Source organism: Pezoporus flaviventris, unplaced genomic scaffold, assembly GCF_033815535.1.
Source record: "Pezoporus flaviventris isolate CSIRO_AGI_PZ_B2104156 unplaced genomic scaffold, CSIRO_AGI_Pfla_v1 ptg000057l, whole genome shotgun sequence".
Lineage (NCBI taxonomy): Eukaryota > Metazoa > Chordata > Aves > Psittaciformes > Psittacidae > Pezoporus > Pezoporus flaviventris.
Window position 1 is genome coordinate 6,141,526 of NW_026892605.1, and position 12,076 is coordinate 6,153,601.

The window sequence follows — 12,076 nt, forward strand, 5'->3', positions numbered from 1 at the left end:
AGAGTCTAGTGCTCCTTAGTAGCTGCTTTTTGCTTTCATCACGGGCTGTACTGCTTATCATCTTACTCTGCTGTGCTGGAACATTCTGATAACAGCCATGAGCTAGCAGATAGCCAGGGCACTGCTTTCGTTTCTGTGCTGCTCTACTGGACAAGCTGGAACTCCAGTGTGAACTCTAGTTGAAGGGACTGTGACCTGTGGATAAGTCCATGTGGAAGCAGGACACCCTGAAGCATATGTGGCTGTGGAAAAGTCCACATCAGAGCAAAGTGCCCATGGCTGTGGTTATTTCTGTGTACAACAGGTATTATCTCTGAAGGGATTGTGGCCCAAGGCCAAGTCCATGGTGGAGAAAGCATCTGTGGCTGTGGGTAAGTCCATGCTGCAGCACAGAAGCACAGACCTTGAAGCATCTATGGCTGCGCATGAGGTCATGCTGGAGCACCTCAAAGCATGCGGCATGGATAAGCCCACAATAGAGCATATATAACCCTGAAGGGATTGTGAGGGCAAGGCCATGTTGGAGCAGGCTTATTTCTGAAGGGAACAGGGATGTGGATAAGTCTATACCACAGCAGGTATAGCCCTGAAGTGACTGTGGCTCATAGATAAGGCTGCACTGGGAGCACGTACAACCCTCAGGGACTGCAGTCTGTGGATAAGGTTAAGCCAGAGCACAGGCAAAAGGAGGAGCTCACTGCAATGCTAATACTGGGTTTCTCATTGTCCCTCTTACTCCCCGCAGTGGCTGCAGCAACTTCTGAAGTTCTGTCCTTCACCCTAATCTGTGTGGACTATGACTTCCATTTCCGTATAGAATCTCCCTCAAGATATAAATCAGTTGATCACTGAACTGATCATTCTCAGTTGAGAATGTCTGGATTAGTTTTCACACAGTTCTCTAATTTTAAAACCTTAGTTAACTTCAAACGATTTTTAAGTAAACCAAAATATAATATTTAAACATAGCAGTAACATAACATTTGAAACCAGCACTCATGTAGCATTTAAAAACAATACTTCAAGTAAAGTAGATGTAATCTTCTTAACATGGAATGACTGAACAATTTGGGTTTGACAGGACCTTAAGATCATCTATTCCAAACCACCTGCCATGGGCAGGGACACCTCACCCTAGGATCATGTCACCCAAGGTTCTGTCCAGCCTGGCCTTGAACACTGCCAGGGATGGAGCATTTATGACTTCTCTGGGTAACCAAAGAACCTGTTCTAGAACAAAACAACCTACCGCAGTGCCTCACCACCCTCACAGTAAAGAGCTTCTTCCTTATACCTAACCTTATCTTCCCCTGTTCTAGTTTTAACCCATTCTTGTCCTGTCACTACAGTCCCTGATGAAAGTCACTCTCCAAGATCCTTGTAGGTCCCCCTTTAGATACTGGAAGGCTGCTCTGAGGTCTTCACGCAGCCTTCTCTTCTCCAGGCTGAACAACATCAACTTTCTCAGCCTCTCTTCATATGAGAGGTGCTTCAGCCACCTTATCATTCCCGTGGCCCTCCTCCGGACTTTCTCCAGCAGCTCCATGCCCTTCTTATGTTTAGGACACTAGAACTGCACACAGTACTCGAAGTGGGGAACCACAAGAGCAGAGTAGAGGGGCAGGATCACATCTTTCAACCTGCTCATCATGCTTCTTGATGCAGCCCAGGGCACAGTTGGTTTCTGGGCTGCGAACACACAGTGAACTTAACTCATATTAAGTTTCTCATCAACCAACACCCCCAGGTTCTTCTCCACAGCACTGCTCTGGATCACTTCTCCACCCAACCTGTAGCTGTGCCTGGGATTGCTCCGACTCAGGTGAAGGTCCTTGCACTTTGTTTTGTTGAACAGGAAGTTGGCACTGGCCCACCTTTCAAGTGTGTCAAGATCCCTCTGGATGGCATTCCTTCCCTCCAGCATATCAACCGAGAACCACGCAGCTTGGTGTCATCAGCAAACTTGCTGAGGGCACACTCAATCCCACTGTCCATGTCGCCGACAAAGATGTTGTACAGGATTGGTCCCAACACTGACGCCTGAGGCACAGCACTCATTACTGGTCTGCAACTGGACACTGACCCATTGACTGCAACTCTTGGCTGTGTGGCTATCCAGCCAGTTCTCTATCCACCGGGTGGTCCGTTCATTAAATTAATGTCTCTCAAGTTTAGAGACAAGGATGCCATGCAGGGACAGTGTCAAACACCCTGCACAAGTCCAGGTAGATGACATCAACTGCTTTGCCCCTGTCCATCAGTTCTGTAGCCTCATCACAGAAGGACACCAAATTGGTCAAGCACGATTTGTCCGTAGTGAAGCCATGCTGGCGATGCTGGCAGTTTACACTTACACATCCTACACACAACAGGTAATCAATCATGGATGAGGACAGCCTGTATTTTTCATTTTGATCATTTTAGAAATAAAAGTTCAGGTTTGCTTGCTTACTATTTTATGGGCATAACGCATAAGCTACATATTCTACACATCATGAAGTTTATACTAATGCTAACTCACACAATACTACCTACCTGATGACAGGTCAAAGCTCTGGATTTTAGAAGCTGGGTGAAATTTATCGTGGAAAAAATAAAGACTAATCTTGCATATTTTGACCATAAAACTGAAATTCATTAGCAATAAAAATCCACAGTATTTGGAGAAAGCTGAGGTTCTGAATGACTTCTTTGCCTCGGTCTTCACCGGCAAAGGCACTGACCACATCACCCAAGTCTTGGAAGGCAGACACAGGGACTGTGAGGATGAAGACCTTGGGACCACCGTAGGAGAAGATCTGGATTCAGACCATCTTAAAAACCTGAACGTGCACAAGTCATTGGGACCTGATGAAATCCATCCGTGGGTCCTGAAGGAGCTGGCAAATGAAGTTGCTAAGCCATTGGTCATCGTATTTGAAAAATCATGGCAGTCAGGTGAAGTTCCCAACAACTGGAAAAAGGGAAATATAACCCCATTTTCAAGAAGGGGAAAATGGATGACCCAGGGAATTACAGACCAGTCGCACCTCTGTGCCTGGCAAAAGCTTGGAGCAGATTCTCCTGGAAGGCATGCTAAGGCACATGAAAAACAACAAAGTGGTTGCTGACAGCCAGCATGGCTTCACTAAGGGGAAATCCTGCCTGACCAATTTGGTGGTCTTCTATGAGGGGGCTACAGAACTCGTAAGACAGGGGTAGAGCAATTGATGTCATCTAGCGGGACTTGTGCAAAGCATTCGACACTGTCACACATGACATCCTTGTCTCTAAATTGAAGAGACATCAATTTGATGGATGGACCACTGGGTGGATAAAGAACTTGCTGGATGGTTGCAAGCAAAGAGTTGTGGTCAATGGCTCAATGTCAGGCTGGAGACCAGTAACGAGTGGTGTCCCTCAGGGATCGGTGTTGGGACCGCTCTTGTTCAACATCTTTGTTGCTGACATGGACAGTGGGATTGAGTGCGCCCTCAGTAAGTTTGCCGATGACACCAAGCTGTGTGGTTCGGTTGATACACTGGAGGGAAGGAATGCCATCCAGAGGGACCTTGACACGCTTATGAGGTGGGCTGATGCCAACCTCATGAAGTTTAACCATGACAAGTACAAGGTCCTACACCTGGGTCGGAGCAATCCCAGGCACAGCTACAGGTTGGGCAGAGAAGAGATTCAGAGCAGCCCTGCAGAGAAGGACTTGGGGGTGTTGGTGGATGAGAAAATGAACATGAGCCGGTAGTGCGCACTCGCAGTCAAGAAAGACAACCGTATTCTGGGCTGCATCAAAAGAAGCGTGACCAGCAGGTCGAAGGAGGTGATCCTGCCCCTCTACTCTGCTCTTGTGAGACCTCACCTGGAGTATTGTGTACAGTTCCGGTGTCCTCAACATAAAAAGGACATGGAACTGTTGGAACAAGTCCAGAGGAGGGCCACGAGGACAATCAGGGGACTGGAGCACCTCCTGTATGAAGACAGGCTGAGAAAGTTGGGGCTGTTCAGCCTGGAGAAGAGAAGGCTGCATGGAGACCTCATAGCAGCCTTCCAGTATCTGAAGGGGGGCTATAGGGATGCTGGGGATGGACTATTCATAAAAGACTGTAGTAACAGGACAAGGGTTAATGGGTTAAAACTTAAAACAGGTGATTAGATTGGATACAAGGAAGAAATTCTTTCCTGTTAGGGTGGTGAGGCACTGGAATGGGTTGCCCAGGGAGGTTGTGAATGCTCCAACCCTGGCGGTGTCCAAGGCCAGGTTAGACAAAGCCTTGGGTGGCATGGTTTAGTGTGAGGTGTCCCTGCCCATGGCAGGGGGGTTGGAACTAGATGATCTTAAGGTCCTTTCCAACCCTAACTATTCTATGATTCTATTCCCGATGTGAAGCTTGCAGTAACAAACTGTCTTAAGGCTTCAGACTTGCAGCCCTTTTCCAGATAAAGCTGATACTGGCAAAAAAGTCTCACAGCCTGGCCTTATGTATGTTTTTGTGAATCTCATGGCACAACATCATTCTTGTATCTTGAACAAATAGCTCCTATAGCACTATGATTACAAATCAACACCACCACTTACTGTATTCATTTCAAAGAAAAAGCAACAAAGCAAATAGTTTGCTTTCTCAAGTGTCTACCTACAACCACAGCATCAAACCAGGTTCTTCCTCACAAACACACCACTTTTTTAGGTTCTGCATTATACTTGTACAAATCCTTAAATGAAAACAGTTCAACACTACAAATGTTTGTTTCATTTCCACCTTAAGATACCTGGAAATCTTAATCCTATTAGCCCAAGTGGATATGCATACAAATAGTAAGTTCCAGCTGAGCAAAGCGAGAGGGACAAATTCATCTGCCTTCTAGCAGTAGCAATCACTTCATATTGGCAACAGAAAGGAAAAAAAGGAAAAAAAAATAAAACCCACATAAAATTAAGTAGCAATGTAAAAATATCACTTTCAGAGTACAATTCATAGAGCTAAGTTAGAAATTAATTTCCATTTTAAAAATAGGTACAGTCTAAAACTACCAGGAGCTGAAGGTGTCACAGTAATTCCGTAACACTGAATATGGCACATTATAGTAATGTAATTTTGGGGTTCTTGTAATTTCCGTTTTTTACAGATTTTTCACATTAAATACATCAGAAGTTATTAAACAACTTCTAATGCTGCTTGCCTAAGAAGTAACAATTACCCTGATCTTGAGGTCCAGACCCTTATTATTTACACCACATAATGTATTTCAAGTATTCAGTAATTTAATCAACTTTTCTTCCTTAACTCGTTAAAACATTTCAGCTTCATCATTATTTAGGAACATAATTCCAGTATCGCATTGTTTGGCGTTTTAGAGCTTTATATCCATTTCCAGACTGGAATTATTCAGACTCAGTCCCTGTTTCTTGCATCAGTCCCTGTTTCTTGCATCATCTTTGCCAGCAGCTCCTCTCCTTTCCAGGTGTGAATGCCTTCAGTATATTGAGAGAGCTCATTTATACCATCCCTCAGCAATCCCCCTAAAGATGGAGCTACAGAACACAACCAGTTTACAGACTTTACAAATTTAACAGCTGGACCATCACTTCCAAAAAAAATTTAAAAAATCAAAAAAATCCAAAAAATTCCAAAAAAAAGAGCATGGTCGCAATGTTCTGGAATGGAACAAGACAGAATAAAACCTCGGAAACTGTTGCATGAACAGGTGAACACCACTCAGTGAACACTCTGAGCTACTCAGAGAGAAAGCCAGCTGTAGCCCAGAAGCCATGTAAACAGATTAATTCAAACTGCTGTATTATAAATTATGCTGAGAATCTTCTCTTTACAAAGTAAGTTTTAACATATATAAATTTCCCAGTCTTATTAACTTTTACATTTGATAGTATCTGATTAGTCTTTTCCTGAGCACAAAGGAACCATGCACCAATGCATATACTCTGATTCTTCAATATCTCTGCACAGACATACCTCTCCAAATAGATTCTACATGCATCAACATTTGGCACTTAAATTTCATCCTTCTATTTCTGCAGCCCTCAAGGTCATCAATTTTTTTCATAACAGGTATTCCCAAAGTTCTTTCTAATGACAATAGCTAGCAACTCTACATTTGTTTTTTTATTAACAGCTTTTTAATGAATCCATTGTTTCAAACAGCTTGTACATCCATCCACCTTCAGAACCTGTATTTACTATTAACAATGTTTTAAACAAGCTTTACAATAAAAGTGCATTCCTTCTTGCACTTACCTGCAAAATGAGATTCTGTACCACTATTTTAACTTTTCAGTAACTAAAAGAATAAATACGTTCTGTAGAAAAGACCGAATTCACTACTGTGAAAGAAACCGAGTTAAAGCTATAAAACAGCCTCTATCTGCAAAAAGTCCATCCATAGCAACAGTAGACAAAGAATGAAATTATGAGGAAGAAACCAAACAAGTAATTATGATTGATGAGTTACATCATGTAGAAAAAACCTCTATGGAAGATACTTTAGTACAACTAATTATTCCCACTCCTCCTTTCATCATTTAAACATAGAATTTCAAAAAATGGATATGAAATGCAGTCAACTGGATATAGAAATTTGAAGATATGTTTTAAAAGCTACCTTTTAGATAAGCATCTTAATCTAACTGAAATATTTAATTTCCTCAAGTCCATGAGAGGTAAAACATAAGTCATCTTAGCCAGGAGTATAACTTCCAAGTATTGCGCTTAAACAAAACTTTACATTAACTCTTGGATTATACTAAATACATAATCCAAGTAAGATTTAACTGGTCCAGTATTTTAACAATGCTTTCCTCCAGCAGCTCCTCTTGGTACAAGTACAGATAATGATTCTAAACAGAAGTTGCCATAAAATCATAGATCTATTTAGGCTTAGACAGACTGCTGGACTCTGCTCAAAGTAGGACCAGGTTCAAAGTTATGTCATGGTACTAAGAGCCTTGCCAGTCAAATTCTGAATACTTCCAAGGATAAAGATTCACTGTGAATTTTCCCCTGCTGAATCCAACCAGTATTTCCCTTTTCGCAATAGTAGCTGTTGCTTCTTCTGCTGTCCATCTCAGATGAGCTTGTCTTCTACACAAATGTTGATTAGCCAGTTAAAGACAGTATTTAAATCTCTCTTAGCTTTCTCTTCACCAGGGTAAAGAAACCCAGCTGCCTTAGATTCTCTTACATTTCATGTTTCACCCTCTGTCTTAGCAGCCCTCTGTCACAGTCACTCCATTTTGTCAGCATCTTTTTTTTCTTTTTAACTGACCGTGTTGTTTACATTGTGCTTTCAGACTGATTTTGTCTTCATGACCCACAGCATAATTCATTGTTACAACTGTCATAAGGGTATTTTGAGTCCATCTTTTCACCTTGTATCCTCAACCAGCTTTCATCTCTACCCCACAATGTTACAGCTGCAAAACTTTGCATAATTTTTTTCCACTTGATGTTACATATCACAGACTTGGTCTCACATCACACTTCCTTCCACCTCCTCCACAGTCAGTAAGGACAGCTCCTACTACCATTTGCCCCTTTCATACTGATATAAATGCTTTGTTTTGTCTTCCATACACAAAGTGCATTCATTTCCTAGATTCACCACAGGTCTTTTACATTCTCTATCCCAAAATCTTTTTTTAACAATTCATAGAACACTTGCTGATTGTCATACACAAGGTACAACTTGTATTCCATATTTAAATAAACTTGTAAACATAACTGTATTTACTTACTTAATGTACCCATAAATTATTCTTTCTTTTATAAGACTGAAAGGTTACTGCAGCTTTTGGTTTAGAAGACAGTTGCACTGCTGAGGTAATGAACTAACTAGTCCTTCAGTACCTTTGAAAACTGCTATTTAGAATCACAGAATAGCTGGAAAGGATCTTAAGATGGCCTAGTTCCAACCCCCCTGCCATGGGCAGGGAGACTACATTTCAGGAATGGATTTTATTATCTTCCTGACGAATCTCTGAATGAGTTTTAATATATTTCAGTACAAGAACTGTAATCATCAATACTTCATCTATCCATGTATTGTCAATATTCTGGCTTAGAGCTCTCCAAGCTACTGTATATCAGCTGAGCTATGGCAACTGACTGTAACTTCCTGAAGCTTTGCACCTGATACACAGTGAAAGTGTAAATACGCCTCTGTCAATATACAAAAACATTATGCTATCATACTTTGGCAATGAAAGTTTAGCCTTAGAAACATATGCTTCTTAGACCAGGAAGTTTTCAGTTTCATTTACTTTTGTGTTAGCATGGTAATTTTAACAAAGTATGAGTTTCATATTGCAAGTCTGGATTAAAGACAGAAGCAGGAGTCTGAATCACTCCATTGTTATCATCTATTTTTAATTTAGATCATTCACAATATACATGAATTTAAATGGCTTACTGTATTGTGTGCATAAACAGGAAAACTGGAGCAAGAAGTAGCATGATCAATTAAGAAAAGTTAGTCCCATGACTTTCTCTAACACATCTATTTACAGGAACAGTAAATAGAACTTAGCATACAAGACAATAAATGCAGGACAACCTGAGAATCAGAGATGCTGAGTGAGAGTAATAGCAGTAAAGGTGCTGACATACAGTGCAGGATAAAGTTCCATGTAACAGCTGACCTGTTTCAGCTGCTTACTGTCACTTGCTGTCTCCAATTCATTATTCATTTCAACGAGAAAGGACAATATAGTAAACAAACAGGAGGGCAAGAATAAGATGACCTAATCTGATACTGAAAGGGAGTACTCAATAAGAAATTTGTATTTTAAATTTCTGATGCAACTAAAAGCTGGATTGAGAAACAGGAGAAAGGCACTTATCATTTCTTTATCTCCCTTTGCCTCTGCCTGTATATTTTCAACCACTAAAGCAAAACCAAGTATGCCTCCTTTCCTACTACTGTTGCTACCAGCAACTCTTCAAAAATACTATTTTGCAGAAATCTTTCTTCAAATTCAATTATTATAGGTCTTATTGCTTTCTTTTTCTCTCAGTCCTATTCATTAGGCAGGTTTCCTTCCATGCTGTCCTTACTGCTTCTAGTGAAGATCAAGAGAAACTACTCCTACAGAAATGCAAAATAAAACTAGGATTAATCCTGCCCCATTTGCTTCCTCAGGAGAGGAGACCAACACTGTAGTGTATCAATATAAGCAGTAGTAGAAACAATGGTGAGAAAGTGACATAATCTTTGAAAGCACAAATTTTCTGGACTTTTTTAGCCCAGTATACCAATATTTCTAAATTCTTAAATTCTATACAGATATTTCTGGCTAAAAAGCTATAAAGAAAAAAAAAACAACAAAGAAACCCAAAACAAAACAAACAAACAAAAAACCCCCAAAAAACCACAACAAACTAACCAACACAAACAAAGAAAACAAACCAGAGAAAGGCTAAGGGAACTTGACTATCAATGATGCAAATGACTCTCCAATGAAAGGCTTCTCATCTCCAAGTATCACAAAAACTATCTGGTGCTCTAAACCAGGTAATTTTTTGTTTCACCTGTCTCTACCTTCTTATCAAGAGCTGGTCTGTATGAGGAAACTGGACACTTCAATCACCCATAATCCAGTGTTCAGTTCACTGTCAAACAGCCTACTTGGTCCCACACACCTGACAAAATCCTTCAGCTATTCTAGTAAAATCCTTGCATTATCTGTACCTCTGGCAGGATAATTCTATAATAAGCATCACTATGTCAAAAATCATGTGCAAGAACCATGTAAAATAAGATGGATTTAAAATACCACCATATACTCAACTGTACTGGTTTTGGCTGGGACAGTTATTTTAATTCCTAGTAGTTGGTGCCACGCTGTGTTTCGGCTGTAAGTCTGGAAATGATGTTGGTAACACACCGATGTTTTAGTTGTTGCTAAGTAGCACTTACCCTGGTCAAGAACTTTCCAGTCTCTCATGCCCTGCCAGTGAGGAGGAGTGCAAGAAGCTGGGAGGGAGCACAGCCAGCTGTCCTGAACTATCCAAAGAGATGGTCCATACCACAGAATGTCGTGCTCAGTATATAAACTCCAGGTGTTGGCCAGAAGGGGCCGATTGCTCCTTGGGGATGGGCCAGACATCAGTCAGCAGGTGGGGAGCAACTGTACTTGCTTATTCCTCCCTATTCACTTGCTTATTCCTCCCTCTATTTCCTATTATTATTATATTATATGAATTATTGTAAATTATTATAAATATAAATTATTATATTACATAAATTATAAATATATTTAATATATAAACTGTTCTTATCTCAACCCATGGGTTTTTACACTTTCCTGCTCCCTGTCTCATGGGGGTAGTGGGTAATGAGCGAACAGCTACATGGTATTTAGTTAAACCACAAAATCTATCCACATCAAAATAAAGACAATCACTGTAGCACTCACTATTCAGACAGATGTAGGTCACTGAAGAATTTCTATCAGGTTTTTCTACAGAATCCATGAACATTTACCTTACAGTTCTGAAGCACAGCAACACTGGCAAGCTCTGGCCATTTCCACTGGTACTTCTATAGCAAAAAAACAGTAGGACCAAGATACTACTACTGCAGACTGGGAAGTCAGCAAAATTATCACAATTTCTATTTTTACACTTTACAAGAATTATCCTTGATGGTCTCTGGAGAACCAAATTCAAACTCCACCTGATGTTACACTGCCAACAACCCCCTACCAGTTCATTGGAAGAAGTTTTGGTCTACCGAATAGACCCACTGAGAACAATTCAGTGCTGAGGTCTGAAACTTCTATTTACATGTAGATAGTTAGCCCCTTATGTGACATTGTGAGGATGGCACTTGTGAATATATAGTGTACTTCAAATTTGTCTGCATTCAGTGGACTTACTCTCCACCAAAACCGATTCATTTTGTACATGCTCCTATTTCAGATATCAAGGACAAGCCCTTCTCTGACTTGAGTTCTATTTAGTGGACAGCCTGACTCCAAGCTGTATACATGCCTTCAAAGCAGTAACAGCTTCTGTGTGAAACTACATGAATATTTGGCAATGCCTTCAACACTGTCAGGTAGCCCTCTTCAAAAAGCTTAATCATAGAATAGTTTGAGTCAGAAGGAATCTTAAAGATCTAGTTCCAACCCCAATGCCATGGGCAGACACACTTTCCACTAGACCAGTTTGCTCAGATCCCCACCAGTGCCTGTGAATACTTCCAAGGATAGGACATTCACATCTCTGCGCAAACAGTTCTAGTGCCTCACCACACTCCCACGGTAAAAACCAACTGCTTTAGGTCTAACCTAAACCTCTCTCAGTTTAAACCCACCTACGCCCCAACCCTGTCCTACCACTACATGCTCTGCAAAGTCTCTCCAGCTTTTTTGCAGGACCCCTTTACATACTGGAAGGCTGCTTGAAGGTCTCCCCTTCTCTTCCCCAGGCTGAACAACCCCCAACTCTCTCAGCCTGTCTCCACAGCAGAGGTGCTCCAGCCCTCTGATCATCTTCGTGGCATCCTCTGGACTCACTCCAATAGGTCCACATCCTTCTTCTGCTGAGGAGCCAAGATAATTTACAATTCATAAATAACACCACCAGTTATTTTTCTAGTATTTATAATACTAGAAAACAATCAGCACTTTTATGAAGAGGCAAGTAAAGCCTGCACTCAAGTAGCAATATTTCTTAGGAAAATCTATGGGTCCTACAGACTTGTTCACTAGCCTGTCAAGGAGAAAAAAGCTGCCTGAGTTTTAGAAGTTGGTACGCAAAGATGCATGATTAATGTAAGACATGGTGGGAGAGACACTTGCCCATTAAACTGCAAGTAGTTACTTCTAGCCTTTAGCAAAAAAGTCTTATGCCTGAATTCTGTGAACAAGGAATAAGGCTTGTACAACGACATTTTTGGAAATTAACGTCACAAAATTAAACACACGATCAAACGGAGAACAAGCACTTTCAAAGTCTGTAACTTCTGATATAGTTTGGGGTTTTTTGCTTTTCTTCCCCTTGATTACAAAGCGATAATTTTGATACAACGTGCAATCTGAAAGGACAAAAAAAATCTGGAGTTG

The 12,076-nt window shown here is 41.0% G+C and overlaps 1 protein-coding gene across 8 annotated transcripts in view; it reads right to left on the reverse strand.

Moving 5' to 3' along the window:
• The window catches only part of NIPBL (NIPBL cohesin loading factor), a 155,012-nt gene that overhangs the window by 120,491 nt on the left and 22,445 nt on the right, over window positions 1–12,076 (reverse strand). Inside the window, exon 1 of one of the 8 annotated variants that reach the window (XM_061469471.1) lies at window positions 4,765–4,879. The exons of the other annotated variants lie outside the window; for them this stretch is intronic. The gene's annotated coding sequence lies outside the window, so the exon portion shown is untranslated. Of the gene's footprint in view, window positions 1–4,764; window positions 4,880–12,076 lie in introns of those variants that run through there. 8 annotated transcript variants of the gene reach the window in all.